The sequence below is a fragment of the Cupressus sempervirens genome, chromosome 3 (assembly GCF_028749045.1).
Source record: "Cupressus sempervirens isolate cs-2001-9-10 chromosome 3, ASM2874904v1, whole genome shotgun sequence".
In the NCBI taxonomy this organism is placed as follows: Eukaryota; Viridiplantae; Streptophyta; class Pinopsida; order Cupressales; family Cupressaceae; genus Cupressus; species Cupressus sempervirens.
Window position 1 is genome coordinate 3,386,757 of NC_143120.1, and position 22,221 is coordinate 3,408,977.

The following is a 22,221-nucleotide window of genomic DNA, read 5'->3' on the forward strand; positions in this document are numbered from 1 at the left end:
TTTTGGATCGAGAGACTTGGCTTGTATCATGCAACTTGCCATGGACTTAAGAGTTTGTATCCTTAGTGCTGCAACATCTATCTTGTGTGAATTGAATGTAGGTGGATTCTAAAGATCAATACCCTCAAGTTTGCAAAAGTCTTTAAGTCTTATGTTCACATATTTGCTTTCATTGTCCATCCAAAGAACCTTGATGGCTTTCCTCGATTTTTGTTCAACATGACTCTTGAAAGCTTGAAGCTTATCAACACTTCATTTTTGTGATGAAGAAAGTAGACCCTTGTGTAGCATGAAAAGTCATTAATGAAAGTAAGTATGTAGTGACCTTGGTTGACTAATGTCATTGCAAAAGAACCTGCTAAACCATGTGAACCAACTAAAGAACAACTGGTGCTCTTGAAGACTTCCCTTTATCAAACTTCTCCTCTAGATGCATATCCACTGAACATATTGAACATTCACCTTTAGAAAAGTTGATTTTTGGTAGACCTTTAACCATGCTTTTTGAGAAAAGTTGTTGAAGATAGAGAAAGGCAAGATGACCATACCACTCATGCCATAATTTGATCTGTGAATTATATTGAGTCAATAAGGCATGTGAGGGAGACTTAGGCACAAAATGGGAGAAAGAATAAAGCCTCTTGTCATGATTAACTTTCCCCACTACAACCAATGAATCATCTTTTAGATTTCACACCATTACTGAATCTGGAAGGAACTCAACTTTGTTGCCATCTCCAAGGTGAGTGATTTGGTAAATTGAGAGGAGATTAGAGCTAAGGTTTGGAACATAGAGAACATCTTTGAATTCCCCATTTTCCATCTCCATGTGTCCTTTTCCTTCAACTTCCATTTTGGTATCATCTCCTACAAAGATGTCATGTACCTATGACTACTTCAATGAAGAAAAGTCTTCTTTTGAAGAACCCATATGATATGAGGCACCTGAGTCAAGAATCTATTTTGATGAAGAACTTGATCCAGCCATACGTGCTTGTCATTTTTCCATTTGAAGTGGGTGGAGTTGAATCCTTGAAAGCACTTGGCACATTGATTTTGTTCTTCTTGAGTAGGTTTTCCAACTCATTGATTATCTTAGTCTTGCAATGATGCTCATCATGATTCAATTTCTTGCAACATGCACAAAAAATTTTATCCTTCTTTTCATTGTTTCCCTTCTTGTTGGAAGAAGAACTACCTTGTTGTGAGGAGGATTGTTGTGTCTCAAATTATGATTTTTTCTTCCACTACTTCTTCTTGCTATTGCTAGAAATTTTCCCTCTTTGACTTGATTGGTTCTCATCACTAGCCATTAATGTTTTGGTCTTTGATGATGTGAGAATTCCAATATCTATCAACTTGTTTTGTTCAAAAATCAATGTTTCTACAAATGCATCAAATGTAGGCTTTTGGAAAGCACTTCCCATGGTTAACCTATGAGTATTATAAATTGAAACAAAGGAAGAATACTCAAAAGGTAGCCTCTTTAGGATGTGATGAATCAACCTATCACCCTTCATGGGATAACCACAATCTTTAAGTAGTGCTCTAAACTCATTGGCTTTGTTGATATAATCTTGAATTGTGTCAAAATTCTTTAGATCCAATAGAAGTAAATCATCCTCAATCAAGTGTCCGTTTTCCTCGTCCACCTTACCATAAAATGATTCAAGTTTGACCCAAGCAGGTTTGGCTTCCTTGAAACTAGAAATATGGAAGAAGAGATCTCTATGGACATGACTTCTAATAATTCTTATAGCCTATTGGCCTTTAATTGTCAATCAGAGAGTTTTGTAGAATCAGTGGGTTTGGGAAATGTACCATCATCATAAAGATTTAGATCTTTTTCCATTAATCTACTCCATACAATATCTTTCCATGTAGAATGATTGTGTGAAGTTAGAAGTGGACCTTTAGGTGAACTCATGATGTAGAAAATGAAAAAAGTACAAAAGAGACACACAAGAACACAATACACCCCCCCCCCCCCCCCAAATCACTCAATCAAAGAACCAACCCCAAAAGAAATGCTTTTGGCACTTTATATGTAGTATGTGTATAATAGGCCACTTGTCAAAATGTACAAAGTGGACTTCTAATTTTGTTGTTTACAACTGCCTTTTGAGGCCCAAATCTGTCATTAAGCATTGTAGCTCAGATGTATAAAGATTCTAAAAAACTTAATCAAAGCTATACAGTGTAGAAAAGGCCCTAAGTCTGAAAGTGATATTTTTGTCCACACAACCCTATAACATGATTGTAGATTTATAAATTAGACAAAAAATTAAGTACTTTCAAGAAAAGAAACCTATTTTTTAGTCCAAATGAGCCTATACAGAGCATTTCAAGTTGCAAAATGCAAGATTGGACAAGTACAATTGCCAAAAGACATAATTTCTGACAAATTTGTGCACCAAAACCAAAAAAGAACTGCACCACTAAAATGTTCAAAAAATTCTTCCCAAAACTAAATAAAATTGCACTTGATTTGGAGTTTGGGTGACTGAGTTATGGCCTCCCAAAGTTGGACTGTCAAATCAAAACTACATCTTGAGAGCAGTCTGGGCAAAAAATTATGAAGTTAAATTTGATAGTCAAATGGTTGTCATAGTAGTGTAGAAGTGCCTAGAAATGGTGGTCAAATAGCTATCAAATTTTATGTCGTGATAGAAAGGGAACTTGTTGCAAAATTCTATGGGTATCTTCACCTTTGATTGTAAGTTTTAGTATTGCCTTGTTGGTTGGGAAGGTTCTACTATAGATAGTCATGTTCTAGCCTCAGCTCTATCTAAATTAGATCCACTTGTAGTTCCCCCTCGTAAGCCAAATCACATTTTAATATACTCAAGGGTATGTTAAATGTTTCAAGTATTGACAATATATTTTCTTTATGTAAGAAAATATTTTCTAGTGGATGCTAGATATCCAAATGCACTTGGATTTCTCAGTACTTATCAGTGTACATGCTACCACTTGAAAGAGTTTTCAAGAGATAACCCAATAAACTCTGCACACGAGTTGTTCAACCATTGACACTTCTCTCTTAGAAATGTAGTGGAACATACATTTCATATTCTGAAGCAATGTTTTCCAATCTTAAGACATGCAACATCTTATGATATCATGACACAATCCTATATTATTTTAGCATGTTGCATACTTCACAATTTTATTACAATAGAGGATGACCTTCCATCAAAAGTAGCTATTAAAGAGGAAGATGACCATGATCGGATAGAGGTACCACTACTTGAGAAATATGGGTTGTCTCAGGAGGATAGAAATGAGTGGGCCCAATTTTGAGAAGATATAGCAACTAGGATGTGGGAAGATTATAGATCCCAAGAATAAATGATTTATTAGAGGACAATGTTCTTTATATGATTAAATTGATGTATGCATATACAATGATGGTGTGTGATTTTGTTATTCTGATATCAGTCCTTGCTACATTCCAATTGAATAAAAAGAGCATTGACTTTCAATTTCAAACCTACTTTATGTGCAAAAACTCTTGATCATATCTACTATACACAATCAAACTTCAAATGTAGATTACATTGTTTTAAATTTAAGAAAGCACAATTATTATACATCTTTGCATTAAGAAAGTACAATTACATGCTTCATAATGAGGCTCACAACTATTTACCTACCATTGATATCACCATTTTGTCTTGCTAGTAGTTTTGTTGATGATGATGTGTTATCATAAATTATTGCAACTTGCACATCAATCCTCTATAAATGATATTTTTTGCACAAATCTTCCATCCACCACCACAGTTACAATTAAATTTATAGTATCTGATGATTTGGAAAAGTTTGAATTGATTGGTACAATAGGATGATGATGTGTATCATCTAATAAGAGTAGCTTAAATGTCTCCCAACTATTTCTCCTATCCACTGCCTCAAAACCATTCAAACTGTCAGATGATGTAGTTGAATAATGTTTATCATCTTTAGTTAAATGCTTTCAAGTTTATTAAATGTTAGCCTCATTGCATTAGGATGTTTTAAAAAATGATATTTTAAGTTTATTGTCTTCAATTTTAAATGAAATACAGCAAGGAGTACCAAATGATGAAGATCATAAGCCCACTAGTAACAAGAGAACAGAAAATTTGCTGAAAATCCTATTTTTCTGATGTTACTCCTTGTTGCATTCCATTTAAATTTAAAAAGTAGTAATTTTAATTGTATGACTACTTTAAATTGTAATATGTTTACCCATTCAATATGATCACCTCATTCCATTACGACGTATTAAAAATTGATATTTAAAGTTTATCACCTTCAAATTTAAATGAAATATAGGAAGGAGTACACAATGGCATAGACTATGCTCATGATGAGCATGGATGGATCTGATCATGTGAACCATATGTGTTCTCCCATTAGTTTGAGTGATATAGACAGATCCCTTACTATGAGTAACAAATCTTCTTCTTCAAAGAAGAAAATGTGGACAAAACTGATGGAACACAAGTTTCTAGACTTGCTCCTCGAACAAGTTAATTTTGGATGAAAAGGTGAAGATGGTTTTAAAAAAGAAGCCTGGACTGCCATAGAGAGTTCATTCAATGCAAGGATGAACTTGAATATATCATGAGATCATTTTAATGATAAGTTGAAAAAATGGAAATTAGGATATAGAGTAATGAAGGACTTGAAAAATACAAGTGAGTTAGCTTGGAAGGAAGAAACTCAAACTGTGGATGCTAAGGATTCTGTGTGGGATGACCTTTTGAAGGTAGGATGATCTTTCTACTCTTTTGATTGAAGAAATTTTCCCTTCTTATTTTAGTAATGAAAAACTAACAACTTAATCCATCTATTAATGCTTACATGTAGAGGAGAGAATTCAAAAATGCAAAAATGTATAAGAGGTCACCTTTCCAATATTTCAATGAGTTGGCTATAATTGTTAGCAATTACATTGCTGAAGGGTTCATAGCTCCAATGTGCCTTGATGCTGAAGAAGGTCACCCTATGAATGATGCATTCCATGTGCTTGATGAGGATGATACCAATTGTGGTACACCTATTAATAGCCAACCAATTTTGATGAAGAGTTATATCATTCCAATCATTCGAGTGCAAGTGGTAGAGGGCCTCCTCGACCATCATCATCAAGGAGGGGAAAGAGGAAGAAGACAACTCTGGCTACATCATTGGATGTGATATACGAAACTATGAAGGAATTGAAATATGGCCTCGATAAGCCTCAAATTGTAAAAGTGGATAAATCTAAAGTGGATAATGTTTTGAGTTTCGCATTTACCACTCTCAAAGCTATCCCTGAATCAAGTTGAGTAGTTTTCCTAAAATCACATGATACCTTTGTGCTTCAATGTGAAAGAGCCAAAGGGTTCTTGATGATGGATGAGGTGGAGAGAGTAGACTGGATTGCAATGACATTTGGTACAATTTAGCTATTTCAACTACTAACTGGATTGCAATGACATATACTACATGGTTGCTCTGTTCAATGGTTTTGCATTAATCTCTGATAGCACAAAACTAGAACTATATTGATCTCACAACTCTATATTGGAACTCATTACTGAGCATATTTTGACTATTTAATTGGTATTGGTATGATTGGCATTTGAAATAATTCTCATTTATGAGTTGCCTCTATTTGATTATTTTGCATGGATTAGTTTATGAGTTTCCTTTGTTTAATGTTTGGCATTGATCAATACATAGTTTAGTTGTTCATTTCATTGGCATGATTGGCATTGATCACTACATAGTTTTTTTGTTCATTTCATTGGCATGATTGGCAATGATCAATACATAGTTTAGTTGTTCATTTTATTGCCATTGGATCTCTCATAGGACTATACTAGAACTCATTGTTGAACATATTTTGACTATTTTTCTAAGCAAATTGGCAAGAAATTGTTACATAGTTAAGTTGTTCATTTCATTGACATTGGTATGATTGACATCTGAAGTAATTCTAGTTTATGAGTTTCCTATTTTGAATGGTTTTGCATGGATCTATACATACTTGATATATCCATAGTTTAGTTCTTCAAACTGTTACAACATATATTGACATTTTTGCTGAGCAAATAGCAAATAGAAATATAACCATGATAAACTATGTATAGGTCAGCTATGTAGAGATAAAAGCCATGATTACCATTGATCTATACATATTGATGCATACATAGTTTTCCACTTGGCTTTATTTAATGGTATTGCATTCATCTCTCACACCACTAAAATGGAACTAATTATTGGCAAGAAAATGTTACATAGTTTACTTTTTCATGGCATTGGCATTGACATGATTGACATCTGAAATATTCTAGTTAATGAGTTTCCTATGTTTAATGAGTTTCATGGATCTATACATACTTGTGATATCCACAGTTTAGTTGTTCATTTCATTGGCATGATTGGCATTGATCAATATGTAATTTAGCTATTCATTCCATTAGCATGGCATGATTGGCATTGATGAATGCATAGTTCGGTTGTTCATTTCATTGGCATTGGTATGATTGGCATCTAAAGCAATTATAGTTTATGATTTTCCTATGTAGAATGGTTTTGCATGGATCTATATATACTGGATGTATCCATAGTTTAGTTGTTCATTTCATTGGCATGATTCACTTTGATTAATGGTACTGCATTGATCTCTCACAACACTATACTGGAACTCATTAGTGAGAACATATTGAATATTTTGCTAAAAAGATTCTAGGCAAACTGTTACAACATATATTGACTATTTTGCTAAACATATTTGAAACAAACAGTTACAACATATATTGACTATTTTGCTAAGCAGATAGTAGATAGAAATAGAACCATGATAAATTATGTATAGGTCAGCTATGTATAGATAAAAGCCATGATTGTCATTGATCTGCCATGTATACTACATAAATATAGGACGGACATCCATACATAGTTTATGAATTGGTTGCATTTAATGGTATTGCATTCATCTCTACATAGTTTATGACCTTATAAGTATATTGAATGGTTTTGCATGGATCTATACATACTTGATATATCCATAGCTTAGTTGTTTATTTCATTGGCATGATTTTCTTTGATTAATGGTATTGCATTGATCTCTCGCAGCACTATACTAGAACTCATTAGTGAGCACATATTGAAAATTTTGCTAAATAGATTCTAAACAAACTATAGCAACATATATTGATTGTTTTGCTAAAAAGATTCAAAACAAATAGTTACAACATATATTGACTATTTTGCTAAGCATATAGTAGATAGAAATAGAACCATAGAACCATGATAAACTATGTATAGATAAAAGCCATGATTTCCATTGATTTGATCCATACATAGTTTACCACTTGGCTTTATTTAATGGTATTGCATTGATCTCTCACAACACTATACTGAAACTTATTACTAAGTATATTTTGACTATTTCATTGGCATTGGTATGATTGGCATGTGAAGTAATTCTATTTTATGAGTTCTCTTTGGTATGATTAAGATCTGAAGTAATTCTATTTTATGATTGGCACTATGATATATACAGGTAATTAAAGGTAATCACATGAGCGCATGCTAGAACTTATTATTGAGCACATATTGAGCACATATTGACTATGTATAGATAAAATCCATGATTGCCATTGATGTATACATAGTTGATCCATACATAGTTTATGACTTGGCTCTATTTAATGGTATTGCATTGATCTCTCATAGCACTAAACTGGAACTAATTACTTGATTTATGCATAGTTTAGTTGTTCATTTCATTGGCATGATTGGTATTGGTCAATACATAGTTTAGTCATTCATTTCAATGGCATGATTGGTATTGGTCAATACATAGTTTAGTCATTCATTTCAATGGCATTGGCATGAATTTCATCTGAAGTAATTCCAATTTTTGACTTGGCTCTGTTTAGTGGTATTGCATTGATGTATATATGTACACAGACATGTATGTATGTATGTATGTATGTGCATATGTATGTATAGACATGTATGTATGTATGTATACATACTTGATCTATGCATAGTTTAGTTGTCCATTTCATTGGCATGATTGACATTGGTCTACGTAGTTTAGTTGTTCATTTCATTGACATTCACATGATTGGCATGTGAAGTAATTCCAGATGGTTAGTTGGCTTTGTTTAATGGTATTGCATTGATCTCTCACAACACTATATTGGAACTCATTACTGAGCACATTTTTACTATTTTGCTAAGCACACTTGATGTATACATACCTGATCTATATGTAGTTTGTGATCTCATAAATGTTTAGTAAAGTTATTCATTGCATTGTTAATTAGAGCTATAATTGAACAATACATACATGGAATACATGAGGAGTGGAAAATAATGAATGCTCAATTGTAGAACTTGAGAGCATATGCTGATAGAAATGTGATTTGGTAGATGATTGTACAGTTCATGATTATGTCCTATGTTATATCTATAGTCTTAATTTTCTTGCATATGTTTTTATTTCTTATCTTTTTGTCCCTATTTGATATCCTATGTATGTTCTTGCTGATTATCAAAAGTATTGATGATTTCTGGTAGATCATTGTACAGTTCATGATTATGGCCCATGTTATATGTATATTCCTAATTTTCTTGGATTTTTTTTAAAATTTCTTGTCATTTTTCCACAATTTGGTTTCCTATGTATGTGCTTCCTAACAAGATTGTCATCGGTATTGACAAAGTGTCTTTCTTTTGTATTTTTTTATTGCTCTTGATTTGTTGATATTGCAAGACCACACATGTTGATAAAAAAATGAGGTATATGATGATTGTTTACTTTGCATGTTTGTAAATGGTCAATATTTTTGATGCTAATCCTTGGTGTATTCCATTAAAAAAAATCAGGTTTTAGTTTTTCAAGCATGTTTAGTTTGTATATGCAGGATTGACCATCTAGTAATACATATAGTAATGGGAAGATTGAGCAACATGATAGGGTTGCTTATCAAATGTGGGGCATAAGGGAATAGAGAATGGATTTCCCAATATTTTCATATCTAATGGTGTGTTTTCACACAACCATTCAGATCATGGATATTGTTCTTTCTCATCAGTTCATGGATATTATTTTTCTATCTTCTATCTTATGCTACATATTTAACATTGAATTATTGATCACATACCTAATTCAAACATATTTGGATCACATTCATAATCTGAACATATTTTGATGACATTGTTATTTGAATGTTGGTATCTATTTGATCTATACATAGTTTATATATGTAAGATTGACCATCTAACAATATAGATAATAATGTGAAGAATGAGTAGCATGAGAGGGTTTCTCGCCAAATATGGGGCATAATGGTATAGTGTGGATTTCCTAGTGTTCTCATATTTAATGGCTAAGTCAAAAGGTTTGAGTTCAAGTTCGACAATTATGAATTTCAGATGAAGTTCGACAAGGCAAAAAGATTGAAAAAAAAATGGACGATAAATTCACATTATATAATTTTTCAAAAATATATAAATATATGTGATCATAATTCCCAACTATGGGACAATTTATAACTTTGTAGAAATGATTGCAAGTATGATCATTTTTTACTTTTCTTTGCTAATAAATAGAATTAAAATAAAAAATAATCATCATTTTATGTATTCTTTACTAAAAAAATAAAACTGTGAATATTCAAGAAATAAAAATAATAATGATATAGTTAGATAATTATAAATAAATTAGTAATCATAAACATTAAATTAAATATTAATAGTTTACTCATTATAATACTTGTGTTTCACTAATAAAATAATATTAAATTTTTTACTTCAAATTCCAATTCCAATTCGAAATTGAACAACCAAACGCAAGAAAAAGATATTCATAGTCATATTCCATTCCAATTCCCATTTCTAAATTAGCAACTAAATGTAGAACATGGATTTGTATATTCATCTTTCCTGTCAACCAAACAGTCCAACTATCTTCCTAAAATACATAGCTAGGTATTCAAAAACTTGGTTATGAGACAAATTCATCTTCCCCAGCCAAACAGGGCCTTAGGAATTACAACACTAACATAAACGAGTAGAAGTCAATTTTAGATTACATAATAGGGATGAATGTAACTTTGAGTCTAGTGAATCTATTCTGCTATCCTAAAGATTTTTAGTTAAAATAAGCCATTTTTCTTGATAGGAATTTGGTTTACTATCAAAAAGGCTTGAAGACACCCACGATGGAAATGATCATTTGTAGGACAAGTCTCCTGTGTTGATTTTGAAGTGTGGCAATTAGTTGTAGAAATCACTGTAAACATGACAACTAGATCTAAAAATCACTATAAACATGGAAATCAATTCATTAGAATAACTCATAAATTTAGACAGTTGTCTTTGTCAAGGTTAGAGAGATGTTGATTGTGGGAGGAAGTAGAAAATTCAGTCTAGTTCAAGGGTACACACTCACCTGAACTCACTCATTCGATAGAAAATTTGGCAATGCAACCATTAATTACAATGTCACCGTACTTCATTACTGATAATGATATAACATAGTTTGCCCTAAATTTTCTTCTTCTTGTTGTTTCAATTTTGAATAACTATTTTGAGCTAGACGTAATGGTGCATTTTTTTTTGGGCTGAATAATGTGATAGTTGCTAGGTGATATGTCAATGTGTCCAATTGTAATACATTGTAAATCTAAAATATGTCTCTTATGTTTATAGTTTTAAGGGCACATTTATTTTCATTACTATTATTAGTATCAATTTTTGGCTATGAAAGGAAATTTTAATGATCATTTCAGTGTTAAATGATTTTTTCAGAGCTTTGGGTCATTTATTTTTTATTTATATTTTATTTTACTCTTAAAAAGCCTTATTCATTGAAAAAAAAAATTAAGAAATATGAATATTTTTATGTTAATTACAAATATCACGTTTTCTTATTTTTTAATATCTTACAAATTTTCATGTGAAATTTAAATTTAATTGAAATTTTAAAATTTTATTATATTGTTTATTTTTTTATTATAAATATTTAATTTGAAATTCATTTCCAATATTTATTGAAAAATAAATTTAAGAAATACAAAAAATTTAAATTTAATTATAAATACTATTGTTCTCTTATTTTTCAAATATATTATAAATTTTCATGTGAAATTTAAATTTAATTTAAATTTAAAATTTTATCATATTGTTTATTTTTATTATAAATATTTAATTTGAAATTCATTTCTAAATTTGTGTAATATACATAATGATTTTTTTAAAATATTAATAAAATAGTAAGTATTTATGGTTAAAATATAGTTTATAATTATTTATAAAATTAAGAATTTACTTTTAACATGTTTTAAGTACAAGATATGTTGCACAAGAAGTATAGTTCGATATTGCTATCATAATTTCATGTACAATAGATGTTGGTCTCATACTTTGCATAGCAAACTCTTTTGCTTTGTTCATGCAAATTTAATTTTGATTGAAATATTTTATTAGGATAATCCAAAGCTAGAGCTTCCTAGAATAAAAAAGCCCACATAGACTAGGTCAAGGAGTTCTTTAAAATTGAGCATTTAGAGTCAAAACCATTCAAAGACTAATGTGACCTCCCTTTATGCTTTTCACTACTTACTAATTATGATTTAACCACCACACAAATATATCTCTTAAATTTTTTTTGACCATCACACAAATCTACCTCTTAGTTTTTACAAGAGCTAGGGACTCAGGCTTTAAAATCTTAGTGTAAGATTTTTAAGGATTTTAGTACATTCACAAAATTTTGTGACCTCTTATTGTTTAGGGCTCAATGATCTCAACAAAGTCAAATTCACATACATGACATACATTCCACTTTGCACAAGGTAGGGACTCAAGCTCTTCTAGAGCCCTTGTTTTTAATGTACCTTCCTTTCTTGACACACCCTTATTTTCCATACCTTTTTTGAATGAGCTCATTTGGAAACCTTCCCCAAAATCATGGCTTGTTAACATAAAATAGGAGAGTTTTTCAAATGATAGTATTGTAGTTCAACAGTCCATACATGCTTGTATTACAATATATTTTAATGCAGTAGATGATCAATTTGAATGTCATATCATAATTCTAGAGCCTTAAGAAAACAATATATTAATAAATAAAAACAATAATTAAGCAGATTGGTTTTTCCTTGGATGGGACTTCTTGTCATACGCATTATTTATTGTCTCACACTCAAACCTTGTCTCACCTTCAAACCATAGGTTTTGATCTCACATAGTTTTTAATGTAGTAGATGATCAATTTGAATGTTGTATCATAATTCTAGAGCCTTAAGAAAACAATATATTAATAAATTAAAACAATATTTAAACCAATTGGTTTTTCCTTGGAGGGGACCTCTTGCCATACGCATTATTTATTGTCTCACACTCAAACCTTGTCTCACCTTCAAAACATAGGTTTTGATCTCATGCAATTTTTGTCAATCTTTGTCTCACTGACATAAATTTTTACAATTTTTACTTTTAATATCCTTTTAAACTAACATTGTTAAGTTTTTTTATGTGGAGATTGTGTTGCGTTTGGAACCATCTGAATTTTGGAGATTTAATCAAATGCTGCTATAAACAAATGGTAGACATCATTTTGGTATAATAGTTTGATATGATTTTATTATTTTAAAGTATTTTATTTTGTTTATGTGAAATATTATGTTTTATAAAGTGAAAAATTAATTAAAAATAAGATTTATTTGTATAGCATTAGTTCATTGTTATGTTTAATGTAATCATCTTATTTTATTTTAGATTGACTAATATGAAAATATTATTATATAGAACTGCATAGTAATTTTGTGTATTTCTAATTGAATTATATTTTTTACTCAAAACAAAAAAAATTGGTAAACATGACTATTTTAGTGCTCTATAAACATAGAATTTAGAAGAATTGAATATTCATTGTTAACATTTTTATTAAATTTGAAGTATTTTGTGTTCACGCAAATATTTTTAAACCATCTATTTTGTTGGAATACACATATATATTGATGTGTAATTTATCTCTTAATTTATTCTTTCTATAAATTATGAATTTCAATATTAGTTTTTACTTTTATTAATTTATTTATATGTTTCCATATGTACTTTTATGTTTAAAATGGAATGCAGCATCTAACTACTATTGATGATAATTTGAAGTATTTTGTGTTGTGTCATCCAAATATTTTAAAACTATCTATTTTGTTCTAATACACATTTATTTTCATGTGTTTCTCTCATAATTTCTACTTTCTATAAATTGTAAATTTCAATATTAATTTGTACTTTTATAAATTTATGTATATATTTTCATATGTATTTCTATGACACTTCATGTTATTATAAATTTTCATACATTTTCAAAATAATACCAATAAAAAAATTTACTTTGTCATTTTAAAAAGTTACATCCATTTTTTCTTTATATCATAGTTCTAGGTGTATAGTTTTCAAACTTTTCATGTAAACTCTTAATTTCTACTTTCTATAAATTGTAAATTTCAATATTAATTCGTACTTTTATAAATTTATGTATATATTTTCATATGTATTTCTATGACACCTCATGTTATTATAACTTTTCATACATTTTCAAAATAATATCATAAAAATTTTAAACTTTGTCATTTTAAAAAGTTACATTCATTTTGTCTTTATATCATAGTTCTAGGTGTATAGTTTTCAAAATTTTCATGTAAAATTTTATGTACTTTATCTGTAAGAACTTAAAGGAATATTGGAATATAAAAGAATATTCGTCTTGTGCATCTTCATCTCTACTCCCATTGAGAATGTAAACTACATGAAAGTATCAATTAGTAGTGTGATCAATTCAACTTTTTAAGAAATTTTCTTTCTACTACAAAAATACATGTTTGTATACTGACATGATCCTATACAATTACTTTTATTATGAAAATATTAAGTTATACTTTCAAATCAAACATGTATCAGCTTACCCCTTACACTTGTATTAGGTGCAAGTGCTAGTACTAAGATTGATTTACTTCAAAACATTTTTATAAAGATTTGTGATAAAAACATCATATAAATTCTATATTTAATTTTGTTGATTTTTTAGAGTAATTGAGATATCAATATTAATTAATATTATTAATACTAGAAAATGTGTTTCATAATCTAAATGCTAGTATAATATATAAGGTATTGGAAAATTCTAAAAATATCTTGGAGAATACAAATGCTCTCTTTATATTTAAAATAAAGAGGGAATAATATCATCCATGATTTTAAAATATGGGATACTCCATGGTTTGTTGATATACAACATTCCCATTACAATTGAAAAGCCAACTACAAAGCCTGTTGCCATTCCCATATCCCACCATATATCATCCTCTAAGTTTTCAACATCTTCCTCGTGTATCTTTGGAGATTCAGGAGGGCTACTTGAACATGAGACATAAATTTGTAGACCACATAGACCTAGATTACTATTGAAGTATGCAGAATCAAATCTCATCATCTGTCCTCCTTGTGGTATAATTCCTGATAGGTTATTGTAGGATACATTAAAGTAGCTTAAATATGTGAGATGTTCTAGCTCATAGAGAATTGCTTCTGATAGGTTATTTTGAGAAAGATCAAGTGATTAAGTAGTGTCATCTCTCCAATAGAATTAGGAATCTCTCCACTGAAATTATTTTTTGAAATGTTGAGAATAATCAAACCTTTGACTGATCCAATATCCCAAAGAATGTTACCTGATAAATTATTGCTAGAAAGATCTAGACATTTCACTAATCTCAAAATTTTCACAAACTTCATAATTTGCAGATTTTGTAATTTAGTTAACTGTAATGGGATTGGACCATTAAAACTATTATTTTTTAAAATTAAAATTTGAAGATTGCCCAAGGTTTCAACCCATCTTGAAATGTTACCTTGCAAATTATTGATTCTCAAATCAAGGATTTTTAAATTTCTACAATTTCCAAGAGATGATGGAATATACCCTTCAAGAGCATTTTCTCCTAGTTTCAATGTATCAAGAGAATCCATTCCCTTACATATATTTGGTGCCATCTCTTGTAAATTATTCTTCTCTAAATTTAAGACAGTCAATTTAGAACAATTCTGGAGACATTGGGGTATTTTTCCATTGAACTTATTGTTTGACAAATCTAAAATATCCAAACTCTTCATTCTAAAAATAGAACCTGGAATATAGCCGTAAAGGTTGTTTCCAGTTAAAGAAAGAAATCGGAGATTTTGTGTATATTTATCTATTGATTTTATAATTGATCCATCAAATAAGTTATGTGAAAGATCTATGTACTCAATATCTGTGAATCCCTAAAGCCAATCTGGAATAAAGCCACTATGAGAATTGTTTGACAGATCTAAATAGCTAATGGAATATTGAATTGAAATGAATGCAGGGAAACTTCCTCCAACATTACACTCACGTAAAGCTAAGTACCCAAGCTGAAATTTGGGAATGACAGAGGCACTGACTTTTACGGTCAACGTATTGCTTGAGCGATCCAAATCATAAAGTTGGGGGCAATTGTTCGAAATGGAAAATGAGAAAGTTCCATTTAATCTATTGTTGGCCAAATCAAGCGTATCTAGGTTGGATAGGTTAGTAATTGGCCATGGAAGGTGCGGTGAGATTGGCGAGAGAGAGCAAGTATCCTCCCAACCAAGTATCTTCTGCCATGCTGAGATTCATGTTGCTCAGTCCAAGATGCTCCAGCCCTCTCAGAGGTGTAATCCACTCACCCAACTTGTTGCTCTGCAAACCATCATTAGCAGAGAGGTTGAGGAATTTCAAGGAGCTGCAAACCATCATTAGCAGAGAGGTCGAGGAATTTCAAGGAGATGTTACCCATCTCCCTTGGAATGGCACCATGGAGATAACTGTCGCTGAGGTCCAAGTGCTCCAATTTCTGCAGCTTAGTCACTTCTCTTCGAATGGCACCATGGAGATGATTGTAGCTGAGGTCCAAGTGTTCCAATTTCTGCAGCTTAGTCACTTCTCTTGGAATTTGGCCTCTAAATCCACAGTCAAGTAAGCTGAGGTACTTGAGCCGCCTGGGCGCTCCAATTTGCGGAGGGAGGTCCAAGCGCTCCAAATGGAGGAGTTGGAACAGCCCCATCCGAACCTCACTCCACTGGATGGAGTACTCATACTCCAAGTGACTCAGGTCGAGGGTGATGACGTGGGCGGAGTGTGGGTGGTAGCCCACTCCTTCCCAACTGAAGCAGTTCAACCCCCTCCACGACTCCAGCGGCATTACCAACTGGTATTCTCTGTAAAAATTGAAGTCAATGCCTTGCTTGAAATCCAGGAGAGAATTTCGTTCCTCTAGTGAACAGGCAGAGCAGGAAATAAGAACACCAATTCAGACTTCTTGAAAGACTTGTCGATTCTTCTCCAGCCAGATATGTCAAAGAATAAATAATGGGCCAACAATCCAAGCAGCATGGAGAGGAGGATCCTTGGAGGGAGAACTCCCCAAGTGAGCCTAGAACTCAGAAAAAGAGGAAGAATGCCAACAAGAACAACCCCAAGCACTCCACCAAAGGTGCTCGAATTTGCGGAGTTTTCCATTTCTGTTGAGTTGTGCTTTTAAAGAGGAAAGGTTACTGCACATAAAATGTACAACTTAAATGTCCATAGCATTATGTAATTCATATCCAATAGCAGATATACATACTTATACATGTAAGAGACTCAACAGATTTCCTATAAATATTAAATTATACTGACAACATAGGCAAATTAAATAAGTTGCCACAGAACCACCATTGACCTTGTGCACATTTCTTTTGAGCATATATCTCAAAAGTGATTAGTAAAGAAGAGTGTGTTGTGCAGTTGAAAATAGCTCCAGAGTGATAGTACAAATCAGCTATTGACAACTGTGAAAGATTTATTTGTAATCATTGTGTGATCTGATTATGAAATATTAACAAATGTCATAGAAATTTCCTTTGATTTCTATAATGTTAATTATTTGATTAGAACAACTTCTACGTGTGAGAGTGTATTTTCTTTTAATCCATCAAACTCATTTTGTACTGCGTTCTCTACTTGTTTAGATTATATTTAATATTTAAAATTGATTATTTTAAAATTTCATATTAAATAACTAACGTAAACTCCATATTATTTGACAATTGTAAATGAAGAAAGGTATTGAGACTTCAAACAATAATTATTGCACATCGTTTGATTTCCTTCAAGCTAAATAAATATTGTATTAAGTTGCTTTTAGATGGCATAAATTCCCACAAGTTTGTTTTGATATACTATCCTTACTTGACAATACGCCATTCTTTGCCATACATTTTTCGAACGGAGCCATTTTACAACCTTCCCCAAATTCATGCCTTGTTAAAAAAAAAAAAAAGAGTTTTCAATTTGTAGTATTGTATATCAATAGGCCACGCATGCTTATATTTTAGTATATTTTAATGCAATAGATGATCAATTTGAACAATGTATCATAATTCTAGAGCCTTACGAAAACAATATAATAATAGGAAACTAAAATATATTAAAATTTATTTACTTCAAAGCATTTTTATAAAGACTCATGATAAAAACATCCTATTTTTTTTTGGAGTACTTGAGATATTAATATTTATTAACATTATTAATATTCGAAATGTGTTTCACAATCTAAATATTTTATCATAAATAAACTTATATTATAATATATAATGTATTGAACCACAAATTCTAACAATATTATGTTGAATATAAATGCTCTCTTTATATTTTAAATAGAGAGAGAATAATATCATCCATGATTTTAATGCATGGGATACTCCATGTTTTGTTGAGACACAACATTCCTATTACAATTGAAAATCCAACTACAAACCCTGTTGCCATTCCCATATCCCACCATATATCATCCTCTGAATCTTCATCAAAATCTTGATCATCTTCCTGGTGTACCTTTGAAGAGTTAGGAAGAGTACTTGAACATGACACATATATTTGTAGACCACATAGACGTGGATTGTTGATGAAGAATGTAGAATCAAATGTCATCATTTGTCCTCCTTGTGGTATCATCCCTGATAGGTTATTGTAGGATACATTAAAGTAACTTAAGGATGTCAAAAGTTGTAGCTCAGTAAGAATTGCCCCTGATAGATTATTTTGAGAAAGATCAAGTGATTCGAGTAGTGTCATATTTCCAATAGACTTAGGAATCTCTCCACTGAAATGATTTCTTGAAATGTTGAGAATAATCAAACCTTTGAGTGATCCAATATCCCAAGGAATGCTACCTGACAAATTATTGCTAGAAAGATCAAGACATTTCACTAATCTCAAAATTTTCATAAACTCCATAATCTGCCCTTTATTGTAAACTGTTATTTCATCTATATAATATTTTGATGTTTCAAAACTATGTGCCCAATGTTCAAGTATGTTTGTATTTTCCGATTGATTTGCCATTGTGGTTAACTTCATAAAGTCATTTGGAATGGTCCCTGAAAATTTATTTTTGGACAGATCTAAAATCTGAAGATTTTGTAATTTGGTTAATTGTAATGGGATTGGACCCTTAAAACTATTATTTTTTAAAATTAAAATTTGGAGATTGCCCAAGGTTTCAACCCATCTTGAAATGTTACCTTGCAAATTATTGTTTCTCAAATCAAGGATTTGTAAATTTCTACATTTTCCAAAAGATGATGGAATATACCCTTCAAGAGTATTTTCTCCTAGTTTCAATGTCTCAAGAGAATCCATTCCCTTACATATATTTGGTATCATCCCTTGTAAATTATTCTTCTCTAAATTTAAGACAGTCAATTTAGAACAATTCTGGAAACATTGGGGTATTTTTCCATTGAACTTATTATTTGACAAATCTAAAATATCCAAACTCTTCAGTTTAAAAATAGAAGGTGGAATATAACCACCAAGATTATTTCCCACCAAAGAAAGAAACTGAAGATTTTGTGTATATTTATCTATTGATTTTATAATTAATCCATCAAAAAAATTATTTGAAAGATCTATGTACTCAATATCTGTGAATTCCCAAAGCCAATTTGAAATAAAGCCTCTAAGAGAATTGTTTGACAGATCTAAATATCGAATAAAATATTGCGCTGAAATGAAAGCAGGGAAACCTCCTCCAACATTACACTCACGTAAAGCTAAGTATTCAAGCTGAAATTTGGGAATGATAGAGTCATTGACTTTTACGGTCAACATATTGCTCGAGAGATCCAAAACAATAAGTTCGGTGCAATTGTTCAAAATGAAAAATGAGAAAGTTCCGTTTAATCTATTGTTGGATAAATCAAGCCTATATAGGTTGGATAGCTTAGCAAAGGAAGTTGGGATTGGACCGCTCAAAGAATTATTCTCCAATTCAAGAAATTCCAGGGCTGAGAGATTCCCTAGAGTAGACGGAATGCTGCCATTCAATTTGTTTGAACTCAGAACAAGAAATTGCAGTTTGAAAAGATTCCCTAGAGTAGACGGAATGCTGCCATTTAATTTGTTTGAATAGAGAACAAGGTACTCCAGATTGGAGAGGGTGCTTAAAGAGGAGGGAATAGAACCTTCCAGACTGTTCCATGAAAGATCAAGCCGTGACAGAGGGAGAGCTCCAAGAAAGGCAGGAATCTTACCGGTGAATGAATTTCCCCGAAGCTCCAACTGCTGAAGGCGTGAGAGATTTGCAAAGAAGGGAGGAATTTCTCCTGAAAGCCCGCAATTGGCCATGGAAAGTGCGGTGAGATTGGCGAGAGAGAGCAAGGATCCTCCCAACCAAGTATCTTCTGCCATTGTGAGATTCATGCTGCTCATTTCGAGATGCTCCAACCCTCTCAAATGTGTTAACCACTCACCCAACTTGTTGCTCTGCAAACCATCATTAAAAGAGAGGGAAAGGAATTTCAAGGTGGAGATGTTACCCATCTCCCTTGGAATGGCACCATGGAGATAATTGACGCTGAGGTCCAAGTGCTCCAATTTCTGCAGCTTTGTCACTTCTCTTGGAATTTGGCCACTAAATTCACAGTCATATAAGCTGAGGTACTTGAGCGTCCTGAGCTCTCCAATTTGTGGAGGGATGGAAAGAGGGTAGAAGTAATTGCCAGAGAGGTCCAAGTGCTCCAAATGGAGGAGTTGGAAAAGGCCCCCTCGAACTTCACTCCATATAATTTCATACTCGTACTGCAACTGACCGAGGTCAAGGGTGATGACATGGGCGGTGCGTGGGTGGCAGCCAACTCCTTCCCAACTGCAGCAGTTCAACCCTCTCCACGACTGCAGTGGCTTCGGGATGAACTTCACATATTCTCTGTAATATGTGAAGTTGATGCCTTGCTTGAAATCCAGGAGAGAATTTCGTTCCTCTTCCAAACAGGCAGAGCAGAAAATAATAGATGGGAGAAATAAGAACAGCACCCAAATCCCCAAACCCATTTTGTATTGCCTTCCAGAAATAGAGAAAAGTAATACAATATTAGAATTCTCACTAGGAATGAGTTGCTTTACTCTGCAAATATCAGAGGCTTCTCTTCTGTGATGATGAAATGAGGATTGGAAGGTGAGGCAGATTTATAGATCATTCAAACTGCAAATATGTGGAAAAGTCCATCCACGAGATGGAAGGCTGTTGCGTCGAAAGAGGAGGCTAACAAAATTTCCAAGTCAGTCTCGTTTTTAAAGAAAATGAGGAGAAAATTGAGCTACGAAAGTGGCTTGTCAAACACGGCGGCAGAAGAAAATATCTCCTGGGCTAAAGTTTCACGACTTTTTTGTGTGGAAGAAAATCACTCGTGTCGTAAAGGAAAGCAGGACGACGTATTTTAGTGTAAGAATTTCTATATAAACAAGGACGCAAAGCGTCTAGTTCCTGCCTTGTTGTGTTGTGATTGGAAGTTTATAGTGTTGAAATGAAATATCTTTTTCAATTGGCCAGATATTTGGTATGTTTGTATTTGTTTAGTTGAATTCTTCAATAGGCATTATTTTTTTTCAATTTTTTAGTTAGATTATGTTGGGAGGAAATTAACTTTAAATTGGAGATTTTGGGTTAGAATGCTTCATAATTTTTTACATTATTGCATTGTTCGAAGTTGTGAAGTGCTATCTATTTTAGCTCTATGTTTTGTTTGAGTTTTTTGTTGTATTTGTGAAGTAAATTGTATGTTTCGTTTTATTGTTTGTTATTTTCATCTTTGACCTTTTGCTAAAGATGTGTTGGGTAGTGTTGTTACTGTGAACAGCATTTAATACAAAATCTTTTGCAAGTTCTTGAATGGGCTATTTGATTTGTCACTGTTTGTATTAAAGCATTAGATTGAGAAGATAGTTGTGTTATTTTTTCATCTACTTTATACTGTATCCAATTAGTTATTTTCAGAAATAACATTTATCAGTAAATGGCCAAGGCCTTCATTAATTTTGTTTAACTTAACTAGAAAGTTACAATAGCTTATCTCCGTTCAAATGGGCACTGGTAGGAAAGAACGGAGAAGAAAACTTCCAGTCTAGCCCGAGAAAAAAATTATTTATTTTACAGGGTTTATGTTTTACAGAATTACATAGGAGTTAAACTTGAGTAACCATTGACATTGTAGTTCATGAGGCTTGCAAGCATTCTGTAGCAGAGATTCCTTTCATATTGTTGGCTGCACTTTATTCATTCTTCTTTAGCCTGCAATTTCACCCACAAAATAATGTTACATAGTTGTTGTTGACATATGAAACATATCTCTACTAATTCCTATTTGTGATTTTCTTAAAATGTATTTGTTAACTTACTTTATGACTTGCCTGTGTGTTCTGGTTCCGGTTGACATGCATAATTGCATTGGCCTGGGTCAAGGTGAAAGTGCCTTCAATGCAAAGCTCTTTAAGCATGAAGATGACATTGGATTTCTGTTGCATATATTCGTCATACTTGATGCTGTGGAGTCGCGGGATTAACTGTTCAATTAATGTGTCGTCAATGAAGCATTGGATTGGTTGTTTATTTTCAGTAAGAAGCAATGTCTTCAAGTGTAACTTGTGCAGATAGTTGACATCTTTCTTGCATCTAATGCAGTGTGCAGTTTCTTCATCAAGGATTCCATATCCTTCAAATTTGTGGTTGCAGTGTGGACAAAATGCAGCAAATGGGTTAGAGAATGGATTTGCAATTTTCAATTTTCCATGTTCCTGTTGCAAAGTGCAGTGTGTAAGTGTTGGTCACATTTAAT

The 22,221-nt window shown here is 32.0% G+C and overlaps 1 pseudogene; it reads right to left on the bottom strand.

The window, feature by feature from the left end:
* Positions 1-14,185: 14,185 nt before the first annotated feature.
* Positions 14,186-20,632, bottom strand: LOC149564430 (uncharacterized; annotated as a pseudogene).
* Positions 20,633-22,221: the final 1,589 nt, after the last annotated feature.